Source organism: Neofelis nebulosa, chromosome 1 (assembly GCF_028018385.1).
Source record: "Neofelis nebulosa isolate mNeoNeb1 chromosome 1, mNeoNeb1.pri, whole genome shotgun sequence".
Lineage (NCBI taxonomy): Eukaryota > Metazoa > Chordata > Mammalia > Carnivora > Felidae > Neofelis > Neofelis nebulosa.
Genome location: NC_080782.1, coordinates 85176945 through 85198944, shown reverse-complemented (window position 1 = coordinate 85198944; position 22000 = coordinate 85176945).

The window sequence follows — 22000 nt, the reverse complement described above, 5'->3', positions numbered from 1 at the left end:
ATGCCATTACTGTGTTAAAAACATACTAATCTTGTTCTGATTGCTGTTTTTAAGAGATGCAGGTTAATGTTTTCAAAGTAAAGGAATAGTAATTGAGGTTGGGTAAATCCTTATCGAGAATATGTTGACTTACTGAAAGAGAAACGGAGCTTTGAGTAAAATAGCTGTACGCAAACACCTTCAGCTTGCAGGGAGTAGTACTGAGTGAAAGGTTGCTTGCTCTGTGTGTTTCCTATCCTCTCTTCTTCACCTCGCTTTCCCAAGACTCATGACAAACAAATAGGTATTATTCTTTGAAGCATTCATATACGTTATACATACCACAATGTGTGTAGACACAGTTCCCATTTACAGAATGGCTGCATTCTGAATGAAAAATGAGATACTGTGTCCATTCGGTCAGAATTATCCTTAACAAATATTCCTCAGTTGGGGCACGGGGGTGGCTCAGTCAGTTAAGCATCGGACTGGTTTCTTTTCTTTTTTAATGTTTACTTGTTTTTGACAGAGAGAGAGAGAGAGACAGAGCATGAGCAGGGGAGGGGCAGAGAGAGAGGGAGACACAGAATCCAAAGCAGGCTCCAGGCTCTGAGCGGTCAGCGTAGAGCCTGGCGCGGGGCTCGAACTCTCACAGACCGCGAGATCATGACCTGAGCTGAAGTCAGACACTCAACCAGCTGAGCCACCCAGGCGCCCCAGCATCAGACTCTTGATTTCAGTTCACATCATAATCTCCCAGTTTACCAGATCAGGCTCAACACTGGGCTCTGCAGTGACAGTGTGGAACCTGCTTACGATTCTCTATCTCCCTCTCTCTCTGCCCCTCCACCGCAAGGGCTTGCAGGCTCTCTCTGTCTCTCTCTCTCTCTCTCTCTGAAAGTAAATAAATAAACTTTGAAAAAAAATAATTCCTTGGAACTTTCAACTGACCAGAAGTAAGATTATTACATCAGATGAAATAACTAGAATACCATATTATGTTTAAATGCACAAACAGCATCAAGAGCTTCTAATCAGTAATTATTTGGTACAATTTTCTTTTTTATTTGTAATCTTGGTTTTAGCTTTCCGTTTTCTGAAACTGATGATGGTAATATTTGACCAACTATCCTGTTTGGGATATGCAGATTTTAATGGACTGTCCGAGCCTAAAGTTAGCATAAATCAACCATATTTTTAGTCATTTTTCTTTAGTTGTTTTAGATGGAAAGGATAGAGAAACTAAACAGAAAAAGGAAGGCATGGTGAATCATGGATCATTATAAGAAAGAATACATTACTAGGGAAGACTGTACAATTTTATACCTTTGGTATTTGGCACACTGTCAAATATAACATATTATTAATATAATTGAGCACTTAAAATATTTTTAAAAAATCAGTGTTCCACCAAAATTTGTCAAACAGAAAGTACGAGCATGAGTAAGGACCCAGATCACAGATCCTCCCCATGCGTATGCTCACAGACCCATTTATCTCATGGACACACATTTATTCACGCATGCACAAATCCCCATTTCTATAGGCTGTGCTTTTATACCGAATGCCCTAAAATAATTCCACAAGCCATTATCTGTTTAAGATTTGTGTGTTTTAAAATTTTAGCAAATTCCTATTTGACTGGTGTGTATACAATAATTCAGGATAAAATTTTCTCTCACAAGATTAGAACAAATTATCTGTGCCTTCATGAAGAGTATACATTGTATGCACCCAAAAAATGGGAATCACTCCTATAGAATAATTTTTAGCGACAGAATAGATTAATTGCTTGTAGGTTTGTTAAGGAAGATACATGTACGCAAACAACACACACACACACACACACACACACACACACACACACACGATAGTTTGATCATTATAAAATAATACTGCCTGCTCACCAAGCACATGTTCCATATTTCAAATATCTTCCAAATGTAGAAGAGGGTGGGAGAATGAGGGGGAGAATAAAAACGTGGTTGCTTATACAAATATACATGCTCATATACGTACACAAACATACATACATATGTTCATATATTTCAGCTTTGCCCATATGTTCCGAAAATAGCAGCCTGGAAAGTTTGTACCCACACATCCCGCTCTCAGAGTAAGGATACAAATGAAGACAAATTTTGTTAGTACTCAAGTAACTCAAGAAGACAAAGTACTTCAGGACACTGCATTCTTTTAGGCCACTGAACATTGCAAAGCAGCCTTGACATACAAATCTTCTCAAAATACCAGATTTATCCCTGAAAGAAGTCTCTGATTACTTACTCTTGTATCCTCTTCCACAAAATAAACTATCTTCCCTTACACTCAGAGAACTAGCTAAAGGAGTAAATGTGCAGATTGTGGTATGGGCCTTAGTTTCAGTTTTCCTCCGAAACACTGAGAGGATTTCTGGATAATGACAATGATGATGCCATCCTGGTTCACCCTATTCTCTGACCATTCTTCTTTTAGGTATAGTGGCCAATAATGTTCATTATTAAAATAATGTTATAATTATTCAGAATATGTCCTTGCCTCCAGAAAATATGAATTATGTAGTGAAATCAGCATGGCTTTTTAGTTTTGACAGACCTGGTTTAGATATCTGGATTAATATTTTACTACTTGTTAGTGGACAACAGGTTTTTTAATCTGTAAAATGGAAGTAATGATTGAGTTGCAGGGGAAAAAAAGAAATAATGTACATAAAGCCCCTGGCTTATAGCAGTTTGAACAAAAGATTCCTCTTAATACTGTACTGCTTTGTTACCCCTTTAAGGATCAGTTTCGGTAATTTAGACACAATAGCTACTTTCAAGTCACTAGGATTTTCTATAAAAAATCAAGTCTGTGATAGGAAGCTTCTAGTAATTCCATCTCTTTGGTCATTGCCCTCCTTGCAATCTGCATGAGATCCTGTAATCATATTCATACAATGTGTTCCCCATTCCCCTTTTCCATCCTCTTTCAGTGTCCTGCCTATACCCCCAACCACAGATATGGAAGTGGATACTAGGTCCAAGAGTGACAAATCAGAGTCCCTTTCCCAAACCCTAATACCTGGACAAAGTTAACTAGCCCAGGGGCAGAGCTGTCACTTACGAAGATGGTAGGACTCAGAAAAAAAAAAAAGTGATCAATTTCTCTCAGAAGCTGTTAGTAACTAAATTCTCTATGACATAAATTGGGATGAGTAAAAGAAGCCAGTGTGCAAAAGAAGAGAAGTAGATGTCCATAGAGGAGCAAAAATAACAGAGTGCTGGCTTAGGTTCTCTTAAGTCTTCCTGTTCAACTATGTTCTTGCATGTGTCCCCTTACTGCAAGCTCCAAGCACCTGCCACCCTGACCCACTTTTTTTTTTTTTGCTTCTATTTGGTTCTTGCAAACAAAAGAACTTCTGCTTATATAGTACTGTACTAAATGATAGCATTAGTATGGATGCAATGATTGTATAAGATAAAATTAATCTAAAAATAACTTCTTAATTGTAGACATTATCTGTACTACTTTTACGTACAGTCATTTGTTTTCTAATTTGCAGACAAGAACATATTGAATTAGAATTCTTGGGCTAAAGCAATAAACCAATTGCCTTTGAAAGGAATCTGAAGTTATCACTGGCTCTTGCCCATCACTTAAGATTTGAAAACTCAGGGATCCCAGCAGGCCCTGTAGACTTAGGCTACTAATAATCTGGTAAATCTTTAGGGCAGAGGTAACTAGTAGCAAAGTTTACTGTATTAAGCAACAAACCTTCTTAATTAAAAATTGTACTTGAATAACTTTATAAATGCATTGATGTGGGAGTCCACAAACTGTTCTGCTTCCACTATTCCCTGGAACAAAATGAAGGCAAGAAGTAATGAGGGGACTACCCGTTGGAAGCCTATGTCTTGTAAGTTATTTTATTCAGGAACAGAATTTTTCCTCTAAACTCTCCTTTTTTTTTTTTTAAACTCATAATTATCTATTCCAGATTTTACAACTAGCCTCTGAGTTTCTGATTAGATATCCTGTTAGAACATTTTCTTAGAGTACCGACTCTCAGATTTAATTGTAGATCAAAGGTTATTTGGGAAGCTTATGCAGCAGAGAGAGAAATTAAGGAATCAATCCCATTTACAACTGTACCAAAAACATTAAGATACCTAGGAATAAACCTAACCAAAGAGGTGAAAGACACGTATTCTGTAAATTATAAACTACTGATGAAAGAAATTGAAGTGGACACAAAGAAATAGAAAGACATTTCATTCTCATAGGTTGGAAGAACAATCATTACCAAAATGTCTAAACTACCCAAAGCAATTTACACCTTCAGTGCAATCCCTATCAAAATACCAACAGCATTTTTCACAGAGCTAGAACAAACAATCCTAAAATATGTGTGGAACCACAACAGACCCTGAGTAGCCAAAGCAATCTTGGAATGGGAGATGGTATTTGTAAATGACATATCTGATAAAGGGTTAGTATTCAAAATATATAAAGAACTTATGAAACTCAACACCCACAATAAGAACAGTCCAGTTAAAAAAATGGCAGAAAACATGAATAGATATTTTCCCAAAGAAGACATCCACATGGCCAAGAAATACATGAAAAAAAGGCTCAGCATCATTGAGCATCAGAGAAATACAAATCAAAACCACAATGAGATATCACCTCAAACCTGTCAGAATGGCTAAAATCAACACAAGAAACAAGAGGTGTTGGCATGGATGTGGAGAAAGCGGAACCCTCTTGCACGGTTGGAGGAAATGTAAATTGATGCAACCACTATAGAAAAGACTATGGAGGTTTTTCAAAGGTTACAAATAGAACTACCCTACAATCCAGCAATCACCTTACTAGGTATTTCTTCAATGACTACAAAAACACTAATTCAAAGGGATACATGCACCTCCATGTTTATAGCAACATTATATACAATAGCCAAATTACAGAAACAACTCAAGTGTCCATCAACTGATGAATGGACAAAGAAAAAGTGAGATATATATTTAATGGAATATTACTCAGACATAAAAAATTGAAATCTTGCCATTTGTAATCATGTGGATGTAGCTAGAAAGTATATGCTAAGCGAAATAAGCCAGTCACAGAAAGACAAATACCATATGATTTCAATCATACGTGGAATTTAAGAAACAAAACAAATGAGCCTAGGGATAGAGAGAGAGAGAGAGAGAGAGAGAGAGAGAGAGAGAGAGAGAGAGAGGGAGAGGGAGGGAGAGAGAGAAACAAAGAAACAGTCTCTTAACTATGGAAAACAAACTGATGATTACCAGGAGGGAGGTGGGGGGGGGCGGGATGGGTAATATAGATGATGGGGATTAAGGAGTACATTTGTGATGAGCACAGACTGTTGTATGGAAATGTTGAATCACTATGTTGTACACGCAAAAATAATATTACACTGCATCTTAACTAACTGGAAGTTAAATAAAAACTTCAGGGGCACCTGGGTGGCTCAGTCGGTTAAGCATCCAACTTTGGCTCAGGTCATGATCTCCCGGTTCGTGGGTTCGAGTCCCACGTTGGGCTCTGTGCTGACAGTTCAGAGCCTGGAGCCTGCTTCAGATTCTGTGTCTCCCTCTCTTTCTGCCCCACCCCTGTTCGTGCTCTGTGTGTCTTTCTCTCAAAAATAAATAAACATTAAAAAAAAAAAAAAACCTCTAATAAAATGTAGCACCTGGGCTTTACAACATAGATTATCTTCCAAAACTTAGAATGTCACCAAAGAATCTACAAATCGTTAACAAATACCTAGGTCATTGTGATGCAGTTGATTCATGAACAAATCTTTGCACAAAAATTCTTTTTTTTTTTTTTGCTTTTTCTTATCAGATTTTTAAATGTAGAGAACCTAACATAATGTGGCAAATGCTTGAAAACATTTTTAACATTAACTTGCCCAAATTACAGCTGACCATATCTAAAATCTTCAGTAGTAAAAAGAATAAAATTGTTTGGTTACAAAAAAACATTTCAAGCCTTATAAATATTTTTATTTGACGACAATCACAAACCTGGACAGAAACAATTTGAAGACTGCGCTTTGGTTTTTAATTTAATTTTTAAGATTGTATATAAAAAATTATAAAATGATTGTATTGCAGATAACTATATAAAGGCACTACTTATCTATGTTACCTTTAACTGAGTTCATCATAAATTACATTAATTTTTAAAATGATATATTTCTATTTGGTCTAAAACTTTGAAAGATAATAGTTCCACTGTAGTAAGTGCAAGATACGGATGCTACTATTACCATAACCATGATAAGAAGTGACAATTATATTTGTGTATATAACTTACAAAATTAATTATTATGAAATAATACTTTTTATTTGTTTTATCAACGGATGATTCCTATTCAAAAGTAGTTTATTTAAATCACCTATTTGGTAGAGTCTGTCTTGTTATAATGAATTGATCTGGGTTACACACAATAAAATTATTTAAACTCTAATCCCACGATCCCTAAATGAGATTTAATATAGAAGTCAATGTGGTACACCTGTATTATGTTCTCTAAGGAGAAATAGAATTCTAATTGAAAACATTTATGTTGTCTTTTAACCTGTTGTCTTTTAACCTGATTTTTAGAACTTCATGGTTATTCAGAAAAGTATAAGTTCATAAATTTATTTAATAATTTATATACATAATAAATAAAATTAATCCTGATACGTGGGTCAATATTAAAATAAAATGATAAAAATTTGTTACTTCTTTTCTTCACTTACACCTGCAACCTCCAAAGTATGACATGACATAAATCATTTTCCTTATCTCAATAGTACATGGAGTTGATTTTTTAAATTGTACAAGTAATACATGATCACAATAGAATATCTTAGAAATTTAATATGTTCTGTGACCACATTTCATTACATCTAATATCTACATGTACCTTAATTTATTTAATCCATTTTCTATCATCACGTTATGGCATTTCTTGTTTTGAGTCATTATAAATAGGTTTGTAGTGAACATCCTTATACATACACACATGCAAAAATTACCTCATTATTTCTTTATTTTATAGTAAGATAATCACTGCTTTAAAATATACCTGTATTTTAAAAGCTTTTGATTGATAATAAAAAAAAAGCTTTTGATTGATAATTTAAAAGTTTTTTATTGATTTTCATCTTCCTGGGCAATGTTTTAACTGAGACTAATGTATTCCTTAACAATGTATATTTTGGGGATGCCTGGGTGGCTCAGTTGGTTAAATGTCCAACTTCAGTTAAGGTCATGATCTCACAGTTCATGAGTTTGAGCCCCACGTGGGGCTCTGTGCTGACAGCTCAGAGCCTGGGGCCTGCTGCGGATTCTGCATCTCCTTCTCTCTCTCTGCTTCTCCCCTGCATGTGTTCTCTCTCTCCCTCAAAAATAAATACACATTTTAAAAAATAAATAAAAATGTATATTTTTGTCCTGTGTCTTTGCTAAAGTTGTTTTTGTTTTGTTTTGTTTTGTTTTTTTGTTTTTTTTTCTGTTCATAAGACTGGGGCATTTTTCTTCATGAAACTGAAATTCACTTTGTTAGTATAGAAATTTGTTGGATGGTAACTATAGAGGAGATGAGGAAATATGAACCCCACATCAACCCGGAGTTTGTTCTCGAATGAGTACCCTAATAAACTGAATTACTATGTTATACATGGATTATCATGCTTCATACAATTATAATTTATTAAAATATCACTCATACTAAATAGTCCTGAATGACTTTTGTATTTGAGGTTTCAGAAGTCCTTTGTGATTTGGTTTAAGGGTCTTGGATGTTAAACATCATTTATTCATTTCAGTGGCCTTTATTTTATGCCTAATGTGCTAGAAGATTTGGTGAATACAAAATAATAAAAAAGGTCTTATATACCCAAAGTAAAATGAAATAACCATACAAAGTCATATGTATTTAGGGTCACACCAGTGGTACAAGCCATGAGTATTTTAGAATTCAGAGGAACTAGAGTTTACTGTGGCCCAGAGAGGTCATAGAAGGTTCATGAAAAGTTTGAATCTCGGGCTGCATATTTAAGAAAGGAGAGGATTAGGCTATTGAGTGAGGGTAGTTAGGAGGAAAGGCATAGTAAGATAAAAATGAGCAAGGCAGACTTGAAGGACAGTAAATAAATGGAATTAGCTCAAAGGAAGCTTATGGGTTAAGGAACAATGAAGGGTACATTTGAAAACATGGGACAAACAAATTAGGGATTAGGCCAATTCACTATTAACCATCATCATAAAAGTACTTTCTGAGACATGATACTAAACAAACTCATCAAGACAAAGAGGGAGAAGAGTTCTAAGATTGGACCCAGAACTGGGAAAAACACCCTGGTAGTAAATGGGGAGGAGTGAGGTACAAATGGGACCATAGAAGATGCAAACATTGGCAGTTTCTGTCAGGTAGCCCCAAAACATCCAGGAGATGATTTTTTCTATAGCATGTGGGTGGAGTCACTAGCAAAAATAATTCTATCAGAATTATAGGTTAGCTGAAGTTCCCTTTGATTGCTTTCATTTCTGAGACAGATTTCTTTTACTCTCCAGGAGGCTAATTTTGTAGATACTGCTGACTACCCAAATCACTTCTCTAGAATTTCACAGATTCCTGAGTTGCTTCTATCCTTCAGACTCTAAAATGTTACCTCTCTTTTTTTTTTTTCTCTTTCCTCATTCTAGTCCAAGAATTGAGGAAGGAAATAATCTGATTTTCAAATTAAATCACCAAAAAGTGAGAGAAATGGTAACGTAAATAATTTCAAGAAGGTAAGGGGGTACTTTTACTTAGGTAGATGGGCCTCTATCCATGAACTCTGATGGATCTATCTTTGAGTTGTATGTTTCTTCTCCAAAATCATTACTTATTCAAGCAAACTATGGCCAACCCTAGAATATTTAAGTACCTAATGGTGTGCTCACTGCTGTGGAGTTACTATCTAGTAATACTTAGTTCAGTCATGTTAAAGTTGACCACTATCTGGAAGACTCTTTCAGTTTTTCTAGAACAAATTTGGGACAGAAGCAAAGAAATAAATGACAGATGAAAGAAGAGGTGGGTCGATGATTAGCCAGGAAAGATTAAGGAAACAATGGCATCCCTGAGAGAGCTTGGGCAGCCCTGAAATAACTAGTCATGAACCTCAAGGTGGGCAGCATAGAGCAAAAACACTGAAGGAATGGGCGAAATGAAAGGGGTAACATGACCAGAGTGTTTAAAGTAGCTAAAACTGAGAAGGGGTGCGTCCGACAAAGAAGTTGCAGTTGTGGATAGAAAGATTTAGAATTTAAAGTCCTGTTTTGAGGTAAAGAAATAAAGGGTATGGTCATGTTGAGAAGGTTGAGGTAGAATACAAAAAAGTTGAATAAGGGAAAATGGTGAACTATGAGGCTTGGTTTTAGATGGGCAATTTGAATATATTTGGAAATCACTGAGGATGATGCGATAACACAGAGTAAAGATAAAAGCATGATGTATTTCCTAAAGTTATTTCTTAAACAAAACATTGAGTATCCAAGACGGTAATATCAATAATTTTAAAATCTATTTCCCAAAATTTTCTGAAATATTATATGAAAGTAAAGATGGTTGTGTTCAAATGGATTGAAAAATACTAGGTTAAAAAAGAAACCCAAAATGGGTGATGGGCATTGAGGAGGGCACTTGTTGGGATGAGCACTGGGTGTTGTATGTAAGCCAATTTGAACAGTAAATTATATTCATAAAAAATAAATAAAAATAAATAAATTTAAAAACAGAAACCCAAGTTTCTTTTCTACTCTGTTTTTGGCATTTTTAATCAATTAACATTGGGAAACGCTAAGAGGAAAGGTATATCATGTTTTACAAAAGTAATCTCTTTTCTCCCCTCTCAGGACCTCTCAAGAAACTGGTAAATTGTTGCTTTTGTTGCCTTGGAGAGGTGGACTCCACCCTCTGTTAGAGGGAAGAGAGTTAAGGACTTAGTGCCTTGGGCCACCAGGAGCTCAACACTCAACCAAAGGGAGGTACATAGAAAAGGGTGAAGGAATGGTGGAGATTTTGCACTGGAATCATGATTTTTTTTGTCACTAGGCAGATTAGAAAGAGGTAATGGAAGTCCTGCCTGTAGGAGGCACTGAGGGTTACAAAGGTGGAGGTGGGTTTGTAAAGGAGCAGGCAACAGACATGGACATTAGGTACAGTCCATCAATAGTGAAGCAGAGGGATGAGAAGATGCCATATGAAAATCAATAGGACTGAAAACGATTTCACTGCGAGTATGACTATTTGGTTAGACATATATGAGACACTATAGGAAATTGAGTCAGTAGAGTTAACTTCTCCTCTAAGAATTCAACAAACTGGCAGATACGTCTATTTCTAATCACCCAAAACTCACTGTTTGGAATAGTAGTCAGAAAACAGGGCTGCAACAATTATCATGGATGGAGATATAACATAACTTGGGTCCATCTTCTTCTACATATCTATGTTAAGAAAAAGATGTTGTCTACTTTTGCAATCCATTTTTAAATGAAAAAAAAGCAAACTCAAATATCTTCACTATTTTATTTTACTTGATTTTCCATTTAAACAGGAAAGAAAAAAAAAATTAACCTGGCTCCATTTGGGTTTCTATTGTTTGCCTCTGTAAAGTGACTCACATTTTCATGCAAGATCTTTCTAAATGCTCTAGCAGTGTGAATTGGGGTTTATATCTGTGACTATCTCCAAGTTTCTTTATCTGTTCTAGGCAGCAGCTTTCTTATCTGATAGCCTTATAATTACAGGAGAAACTGCATATTAATGATTCATTGCTTACATAAACAACTGGCCTTGGAGAAATCTAATGAACCAACTTTGTGAGATTTGATTTTACCTACTTAAATGTAAATAATGTTAAATGTTGTATATGCCAGGATTTCCACAGAATCTTATGAATTTTTTTATGTACACAAAGCATTATGAATTCAGAGGTTTTAACTGTTATCTTCTAATTCAGCTATTAAGATAATATGGTTTGACATCAGATATGCTCTATGAATGTGAGGTACCAGCACACATGTGCACACTAAGTGTTTATGTATGCAAGGTACAATTCTCAATTTTTTTTAATTTTTTTTTTTTTTTTTTTTTTTTTTTTTTAGTATTTAATGCTTCTTTGAAGCCGGCAGCTTGTACATTTTTATCTGAAGGTTTGAATCAGCATCATGCTTTGAAGGAACAAATGGCTTCCATGTGGTGTTTGGCTTTCTCTTGCCTGTCTCTATTACCCTCTATCAATATGAAATTCATTCTGACAAAGTTTTTTACTTAAGCATATGCACCTGATCCTTTCCATTGGTCCTATGCTAACACATGCCTCCATTTAGGGATATGTACAATGATTGCCATTTGTAAAAAGAGGGTAATGTCATTCAGGGGGGGAAAAGGTAATTAAGTTTCCATATTAGAAGAAGATGGTAATTCCACATTTGTGGGGATGGAGGGATGGGAAGATTATTCCATTTTTTTAGTGTGTGCTAATTTTGAAAACAACATAAACAAAAAAGTGCCTACCTTCCAAAGTGGTACTCAGCACATAGACTTTAAAAGCATTTTGCAATAAATGAAGGTAATAACCTGTCTTAAAAATAAGTATCTCTGGGACATCCACCATTTCTTACCCAATGTATATTTTTTTGAGCATTGCCTGTATTGATGACATGGTTATATAAATAAAGCAGGCCCTAAGTGAAACTGAGGAAATGTGCTGTGTAAAGTAATAATAAATGAGAAATTTTGCTTTTCTTAGCACTGGAGTCTCTAATCTACAGTCATCCTGGTCTTTGTGGTCCCTTATTGGTTCTACTTTTTAAAAATGTGAACCAGTGAGAAATCTCATCAAATGATTTAATAAAAATTTGTATTGGCCTTTAGAGGGTACCTCTTTATTTCTTGGTGAATGAGTGAAAAAAGGGGAGAGAAACCAACCAACAAAACAAAACAAAACAATAAAAATGTCATAAGAAGAGAAGACTGAGTAAAGACAACCTATCTCTAAGCATGTAGAGCAATATCCATCTAACATTTTGTCTCTCAAAAACCTATGTGGATTAATAGAAATTTCCCAGGGAAAACTCAGGTCTGACCAACCCCAAACTGATCTAGGTATGCCTCTCTGTTTTAATTGGCAAGTTAACTTTCCTTACCAAGACTCAATTTCCTCATATGCACAATACACATGGAAATGCTCATAGTTGTCTTTTTGAGTAAATGGAAAAGCATATGTAAGGCAACTAGCATGTACACCCATGTCTACACCCAGGATAGAGTTATTCTGACTGAAAGTACATCTGGAGCCCACTATTCCTATCCCACCATTGCCGTCAAACAACCAGGGAGAATTACAATGCCATCACATTATCTGATACCACAGAGGCAAGTCATAACTGTTTCCCTGTATTCCGGAAAATTAATTATTTTTAGAAAAGTTTCAAGACAGGGAGGCAAAAGCTCTTTAAAAACTAACTAATACTTGGGGCGCCTGGGTGGCGCAGTCGGTTGAGCGTCCGACTTCAGCCAGGTCACGATCTCGCGGTCTGTGAGTTCGAGCCCCGCGTCAGGCTCTGGGCTGATGGCTCGGAGCCTGGAGCCTGTTTCCGATTCTGTGTCTCCCTCTCTCTCTGCCCCTCCCCCGTTCATGCTCTGTCTCTCTCTGTCCCAGAAATAAATAAAAAACGTTGAAAAAAAAATTAAAAAAGAAAAAAAAAAAAAAACTAACTAATACTTTAAAACAGCTCACGTTTAAGTATGCTACCCACTAACATAAAATAGATAACTTGTGGATCCATTTCATAGCAATCAATACATGTCTGTTATATGTTAAGTGTTTATTATCTCTAAAACACTGTTCTAGATGATAAATACAAACAACAAGATAGTGACGTCTCTCTTCTCATGAAACTCGCCATCTAACAGGAGAGACAAAAATAAACAAATGAGTAGACAGTGACAGAGCTCTGAAGAAAATAATATAGTGAGAGGATATGAAGTGATTGGGGTGGTTGTAGTGGAGTTTTTCATTTTGTTATTAATTGGAGTATGGTTCGCACATAATATTACATTAGTTTCAGGTGAACAGCATAGTGATTCAACAAGTTTATTCATTTCGTTAAGCTCACAGTGTAGCTACCATATGTCACCATACAAAGCTATTACAATACCATTAACTATAGTCCCTACAGTCTCTACTTTCGTGACTTATCCATCCCACAACTGAAGGCTTGCATTTCCCACTCCTCTTCACCATTTTGCTCATCTTCCCACCCTCCTTCCCTCTGGCAACCATCAGTCTGTTCTCTGTGTTTATGGGTCTGTTTCTGCTTTTTGTTTGTTTGGTTTTTTTTTAGTTCTACATATAAGTAAAACCTTATGGCATTTGTCTTTCTCTATGTGACTTATTTCACTTGGCATAATCCCCTCTAGTTTCATCATATTGGATCTTATTTTTTTATAACTGAGTAATATTCCATTGTGTGGGGGGTGGGGGGGGAGGGTGTGCTGTATCTTCTTTATCCATTCATCTACCAATGGGCACTTGGTTTGCTTCCATATCTTAGCTATTTTAAATAAGGGTTTGGTAAACATATATCTTTTTGGGGGGTGCATGTATCTTTTTAAATTAGTTTTTTTTTTTCATTTCCTTTGTGTAAATACAAGTAGTAGAATTACTGGATCATATGGTATTTCTATTTTTAATTTTTGAGGAACTCCATACTGTTTTCCACAGTGGCTGTACCAGTCTATATTCCCATCAACAGTGCTTGAAGTTTCCAAGGTGGTGGCTATTCAGATAGGATGGTCAGAGATGATTTGTCAGTGGAAGTGATATATCTTCAGAGATCTTGATACTTCGATGAGTTATCCATGAGCATAGGGAACAAAGAAGTGCTTCTGACAGAACAAAGAAAGTATACAATTTCTAAAGCCATCATAAACTTCGTATTTTGAGAAATAGGGAATAACTCAGTGTGGCTAGAGCACATTGAACCGGTTTAGCATGAAGGATGAGGACTATTTAAAATGTATTTTCTTAATTTAAATTTTTGATTATTCATTGCTAGGATATATAAATGTAATTAATTTTGTATATTTATTTCCATATCCTGCAATCCTACCAAACTTTCTCATTAGTCCTTACAGCTTTTTTCCAGTTTTCACTGAATTTTCTACTTAGGTGTTCATGTCACTTAAAAAATAAAGATAGTTATATTTCTTCTTTTCCTATCTGGATGCTTTTTATATTTGCCGGCTTTTACTGTCTAGAGCCATAGAACAATACTGAGTAGGAATGAGCATGTGAGATCCGTGTCTTGTTGTTCTTAGGGGGAAAACATTAAATGTTCACCATTAAATGTGTTATTTTCTGTAGGTGTTTTGTAGATGACCTGTATAAGGTTGATGAAGTTCCCTTTGAAACCTAGTTTGCTGAGTTTTTATCATAAATGGATATCATATTTTGCCAAGTACTTGTCTTCACTTATTGAGATGATTTTTTTCTTTTTTGTTAATACAGTAGTGTGCAAATTTAATATTGTTAATTAAAATTAATCCCATATTACTAGGATAAAACCTATTTGATCATCATGTATTATTTTTCTATGTACTGTTGGACATATGTTAAAATTATGTTTAGAACTTTACATCTATGCTTATAAGAAATCTGATTTGCCACTAATTTCATCCAGTGTATTTTTCTTTTTTTAAAAGTTTATTTATTAATTTTTGAGAGAGAGAGGGTGGAGGTGGGGAAAAGAGAGAGGGAGAGAGAGGATCCCAAGCTTGAACTTGAGGGCTTGAACTCATGAACTGTGAAATCATGACCTGAGCTAAAATCAAGAGTTGGACCCTTATCTGACTAAGCCACCCAGGCACCCTCAAGTGTATTTTTCATCTCAGATATTGCTTTTCTGTCTAGAAGTATGATAAAGGGGTTTGTTTTGTCACTTGTTATTCCATATCTTTCATGTCTCTTTTTAACTTTTTTTTACACATAGAATAAAATTATAATAACTTTTAATCCTGTCTGTTCATTCTAATATCTGTTTGATCGCTTATTAATTATGTATCTTTTCTTCCTGCTTCTTTGTATGTCTGGTACTCTTTGATTGGATGCCACACATTGTTGATTTTACCTTGTTGAAAACTGGGTATTTTGTATTCCTATAAATATTCTTGAGTTTTGCTTTGAAATGTAATTAAATTACTTAAAACCATTTTGATCCTTTTAGATATTTGATTATGATTTTTCAAAGTCAAATATGGAATAGTGCTTAGCTTAGAGCTAATTATTTCCCACTGCTGAGGCACAACCTGCTTTGAATATGCTACCTACCATACCATAAATCATGAAATTTTCCTATCTAGTTGGTGAGAATAAGCATTATTTTGGATCCTGTGCGAGCCTTAGCGCTGTTCCCTTTATTTATTTTTTTTTTTTAATTTTTTTTTTTCAACGTTTTTTATTTATTTTTGGGACAGAGAGACAGAGCATGAACGGGGGAGGGGCAGAGAGAGAGGGAGACACAGAATCGGAAACAGGCTCCAGGCTCCGAGCCATCAGCCCAGAGCCTGACGCGGGGCTCGAACTCACGGACCGCGAGATCGTGACCTGGCTGAAGTCGGACGCTTAACCGACTGCGCCATCCAGGCGCCCCAGCGCTGTTCCCTTTAACTCTACTAAATTATTCTTTGTCTGGCCTTGGGTGGTTTCTTCATTCACATAGAGGCTCTGACTGCTCCTCTAGTATTTTCTGCAGGTCGCTGGGGCTCTCTCTTCATGCAGATGTCTTTTCTCTGCTAGTTTGCTCTGGGACATCTACCTAGCTTCATCTACCCAGACTTTCAGCTCTTGTCTCCTCCGTGCAGGAAGTGTGCTGGGTCCCCTCGTGTTTTCTCTCCCTATCCCACAACCTGGAATCTCTCTTAAGGCAGTAAACTGTGGCAGTAATAGAGCTTACCTGACTGATTTCCCATCTCTCAGGGGTCATTGTACTTAGCTGCTTGATTTCCATTGTCCTGAAAACTTTTATTTTTTATATTTTGTGTGCTGTTGGATGCCTTGGGTCTAGAGGGTAAACCTGATCCCTATTTTCCCATCTTGGCCAGAGGTAGAAGTCATTTATTTGTTTGTTTTTGTTTTGTTTTGTTTTTGTCAGTGGAATAAAAGCAAATCATGAATTGAGAATGAGAATGAGTGTAGGGATTTGAGTTCTGAGAGAAGTAAAGGCATGAAATAGTTCTCTTAAAGAATAGTAATGCAAATCTCCTCTTGAAAGTGTGTAAAAATGATTAGGCATTATATGTAAAATGAGATAGTTCTAAACTAAGGAGTTATATGAAAACAGTTGAAATGTAAATGTGCATAAATTAAAATATCGTTAATTGCTCATGTTAAACCTGTCTTTATTTTTTTTTTAATTTTTTTTTAACATTTATTTATTTTTGAGACAGAGAGAGACAGAGCGAGCACGAACGGGGGAGGGGCAGAGAGAGAGGGAGACACAGAATCGGAAGCAGGCTCCAGGCTCTGAGCCATCAGCCCAGAGCCCGACGCGGGGCTCGAACTCACGGACCGTGAGATGGTGACCTGAGCCGAAATCGAACGCTTAACCGACTGAGCCACCCAGGCGCCCCAAAACCTGTCTTTATTTTTAACGTGAAACCCAGTTACTAGGTCTTGGATGTCCAATTCTACTTGCGGTTTAATGACTTCAGTTAATTGAAAAGGAAATGCTTTCTGATGTCAAGCTTAAAAAAAAAAAAGTAGAGTGGGCTGATAGTTTTAACAAATATTTAATTATAAAGACATAATCTTAGCAATCTGGGCTTAGTAAAGAAAATGTCAAATGTATATTTGGGTACCCTTAAATGACTGCTTGCTCAGTTGATTGAGGAAAACTGATACATTGTTTTCTACACAGATTATTTGCCTTTTCTGTAATATTGGCTGAATCCCAAAAGGAACATATTGGCTCTAAATGTTGTACATAATGTTAATTTTAATCTTTTTCTCCTAAGATTTATCTCTTTTACATTTTTTATATCTTTTCATAAATTGATTTTGTGATTTCCTCAAGAATGCTTACTTTTATTTTTTTTTCTATTTTTCCAGATACTGAGTATGTAGCACAGTGACAAGTAGTAGCTTTTTTTTTTAATGTTTATTTAATTTTTTTGAGGCAGAGAGAGACAGAGCATGAATGGGGGACGGTCAGAGAGAGGGAGAGAGAGAGACAGAATCCGAAGCAGGCTCCAGGCTCCAAGCTGACAGCACAGAGCCGGACGAGGGGCTCGAACTCACAGACTGACCGTGAGATCATGACCTGAGCCAAAGTCAAATGCTTAACCGACTGAGCCACCCAGGTGCCCCCTGGTAGCTTTGATTTACGTCTTCCTGACTTGATGTCATTTTTTGTATTCGTAGACTATGTTTTCACTGTGAGTTATTCATGTTACACCACTGGATCAAATGAGAATAAGGTGATGCTTTTGAATCATGGATGGATTTAATACAAAAATTTGAAGAACTGTTTGGATCTAGGAATCTAGCATTTGACTTTTCTTAATCATTTTCACCATATGTAAGTCATAGTTACTAATTTTATATAGATACTGATACCTTCATATCTTTCCCACATTTCCCTAATGTTTTTAGCAAATTAATTAATTTATTCAATAATTTAAAAAATTACCTATGTGCATATTATAGCACACCAGTGGTAAAAAAAAAATGACAAGTAGTATGTGATCTCTGCCATTCATAAGAACTTGTTTTTAATATTAAAACAAGATTAATGCAAATAAGAGCGATACTAAAAAAACCTCTAAAAACCATCTAATTGGTGGATTATTTCACCAGATGATAAAATTTTTAGATACTCAAAAGAGAAAGATACAATTGTGAAATGGACAAGGGGTGAAACATTACGGACATACTACTGAGATAGACAGCATAATATCAATCTTATTTAGGGCAGTAATAGACAGCAGGGAAGGTGACACAGAGGTGGAGAGGCACCAAGTTGGAGAGACCTGTGGTTACATGGGTGGGGGTGGGGGTGTTGGAGGGTGAGTTTGCATTAGGAAAAGGTGAGAATAAGGGTGAGTTTGGGTAAACTGTCTAAGGCCTTATATTCCGGGCAACTGCAAGTTTTGACTATTTCAGAGGCCTTGTTAGCCTGCCAAGGGCTCTTCCAAGTATTATTAGGCGGGAAAAAAAAAAAAAAATCACTCTCTCTCAAAGTGATAGCAAGTCATTAATTTATGCCATTCACCAGCAGCTGAAAGTTCCAGTTTGGTCAGTCATGTCAATTTAAAAGTGTTAGCCTACGTAAGTCCTACAAAGCTCACCCTGTGAGATTTACTTCCCTGAATTCTACAAATTATCCATTAAATATATTAGCAGGCATCTTGATTTAATCTGGAACAAGATGAACTCAAAAAGCAATTTTTTTTCTCTTTCTTCCCAAATGTTCACATCTATTTAAAAGCTTTTTCTGACCATTTTGCTTATTTTTTAAACATTCCTCTGGCCTTATTTTTTTTTTTTTTTACGTTGTGAAATGATCTGAGTTATAAATGACATTGAAGAGGAACAAAGCAACTCAGCAGTTGGGGAGAAAGCTCAGTATGTGCCATAATTTTCTGCTCTGAAGAGATAAACTGATCAGTGATACGCTACAGTGATTTTACCAGAAAGCCTGTTTATTGTTTTGGCTTTAGCACATTAAAACTAGCAATGGTTCAATAAGAAGGGGTTGTGTTAAGAATTTTCCTGCCAACTATAAAGTTCCTTGTTGGTTTCATAGATAGTTTTCCCCCCAGGAAATCTGTGCTCAAAAGGGAGAATTTTGAACTCAAGAGAACATGCTTTCATTTGAAAAAATATGAAGAAGCCCACAACACAGTGAATGAAACATCAAGAAAACGTAAACATCTTTATGGTGGTAGAATTCCCCAAATACAGTGCAAGGCTCTTCTGATGCAAAACAGCTGTTTTTCATGTGTATCTACAACCAGGCACACGGAGAAATGCCGCTTAGACACCTTAAGTCATTTCAAATCAGCTTAAAGCATCCTTGGCACCCTTAAATATTAATGAAAGTCAACAAGCAGTGAAGTCTTTGCCCTACAGGGACTGTCACTGGTCAGCTCCTTGCTGTTTGTTTCTGAGTTAATCAAATTACTATATCATTGGTGCATTTGTACCTTCCACCATTAATGGTGAGTGTCTTTGAAAAAAAGAGGATGTCTTGGCATAATGGCTCATTAATCCTGTGGGAGATGGGGGAGGGGGACTCGTTTACCTAGATTGCCCTTGTATGTGAGGTAGAGGGGTAGATGAAGATCATTGGCAGCAATCAACCTCTAATAAGTCCATCTAAAAGCTACTCCCCTTCACATCATCCCAGCCAGATAGGAAGTACACAGGCAAAAAAGAGAGAGAAGCTATGAAAGGAAGCCTTTAATGATGCTAATTTCTTAATTAGGTTCCTCTGATGTAGGATATAGACATAGACATTAGTACCGTTCTTAATATACGTGGAAGTCACTTCAGAAAAATCACTCCTGCAGGAGAACTAATTGTTACCAAAATGAAAAATACGCTCTGCACGGTACTGATATGACTTATTTGTACTAGGCAAAACATACCTTTCCTTCCAGCATCAAAATGGTTAAAATGAAGAAGCCAGGTTATTACACATTTCAATTCCAGAGTCAAATATAAAAATTTCTATTATAGGGACAATTAATTACATCTGAAAATGGCAAATGTGCATCCTTGTCAGGTAGAGTGTACTCTGATGGCCTTTCCTCAAACACTGAATGTGGAGATTTGATCTCTTCTAATGGTGCTGAGAAAAGGGTAATTACGCTATGGTCAAAGCTAATTTGCTTTCTGCCAGATGAACTGTTGTATTTTATTGTACGCTGACATTTTAAAGTAATTACGGCACTGTTGACCTTAGACAATTCCAGTTGTATCGCTGTCTACAGCTGCAGCGCTCGGTCTACCTTTGGCTGGCAGACAGTGGCTGTAACGAGGTAATGACACGGACAAAGAGCACCATATGGGGCTCCTTTGAGATACACAAAGCCCAGTGAAAGGAAACAAGAAAATTTTAACATCATCATTACAGTCACACATCTTTACAGCTATAAAGGATCCTGTCCACACATGCTTGTGCGCATGCACATACACACAGACACACAAATAATCTAAACACTTTGCCTGCTTGTATCTTAGGTGTGTGCCTGGGTGTGTATGAGCATGTGTGAGTGCGTGCATGCGCGCGCGCGTGAGTGCGTGCGTGCGTGTGTGTGTGTGTGTGTTTCTTTTGTAAATGGCAGCATGCATCAAGAAGAAAAAAAGATCAGGTAGAACTGAATGTGACGGACTGGTCTTCCACTGACACGAGTTCAAAGGCTAAAGACTATTGATTGAGATAAAAGCCCAGGTTCTTATCAAATGTTAAAGACACTCCTTGTTGTCTGAAAACGGTGCACATAATTAGGCAGAAAGAAGAGCACTTCAGCCAGAAAATTACTATAAACTGAGCTTCATTAAACTTAGATATTAGTTAATTTAAAGGAAGAAGGTATTATTCATTGATATATTTTAATGAGCTATCTGGCTGTCTTTTCTATGGTAAGAAATAAAAACGTGTTCAGAGTTCGGCCTGGTTAATGTATCCCTGCTAAGACAGCAAAATAGATTAATATCATCCAAAAAGAAAAATACTTCATCCTCTTCAGGCACAAATATACAGGATACCGAGCTATGGAATTATCGTCAAGAGGAAGTGAAAGAAAACTGAGCTTTACCATCATGTTAAATATTTTATTCCGTTTATTAGGGTATGTGAAGCTGGACTATGGGAATGTGAGCTCTCTTACAATAAGCCGTGGGTGTTGCCTACATCATAGCTTATGGCCTACTTAAGTGACAGTTACATGGAGCAAAGGCAAATCAATTTATTTTGTTTTGAATTACACTTATATCATTCGGGGTTTTTTTCCCCTAGTAATGATTGGAAGGATGCAGGTGTCATTATCTTACCAAGGAAAAAAATATATAATTTACAAATTATACAGAGATGTTAGAGATGGCTCCAGTGTCCTCAATTGAGGTTTAACTGTGAGGTTTATTTTTCCCCTAATGTGTGTTTGTTTGTTTTGTTTCTAATTTTCGTCACTTTCGTTACTATTTGGAGATCTCTATGCCAACAGAGGGTTTTTGTTTGTTTTTAGGACAGACTTCATCTGACAGAGTTACTAGAGAATTCCCGCTCAAAATTGGAATGAAATGGAATTAAATTATTACAATGGTTATTTGTGAGGTGCTTACTTTTGGTGGCATGTGATGGAAAATTGCCTCATTTGTAACCCCGGTAAAAAAGAAGTTCTAGAATAGATGCAGTAATCTCTTTTTAGTGGCGTTTTTGTTTTGTCTTTAAACTTAGGCAAAACTGATTGATTATATACTATATTCATTGTGTTGGGCTTAGGGATGTATTAATGCTATTTAAAACTCGTGTAACTATTGAATTACATATGAAATTCCTGATAGTGTTAGAATGACAATTATTCTGGCTCTGTTATCGTGACATCAACACATCCACTTAAGATCATATGTTAAGAAGAATGCATGACCAACCCATTTTAGAACATGAAGAAGTAACAACAGCAAAGCAATCTAAGTGAGTGAAGTGATACACTAAAAAACGTAAAATCCGAGTGTTTTTGGTCTTTGCAGATTCAGACCCTAGTCCAACATTAAGAGACACAACTGGAAATATGCACACGTCATCTATTTGTACCCTAATTCTTTGTTGTTATTAGAGACAATACCCCACACCTGAGAGCTAATTCTTTCATCTCCAAAAGTCCTTGATTGAAAACCTTCACTATATTTATTAATGAGTAATACTGCAGGAGTCTACCATTTCATATTTGTGGATACTTTCA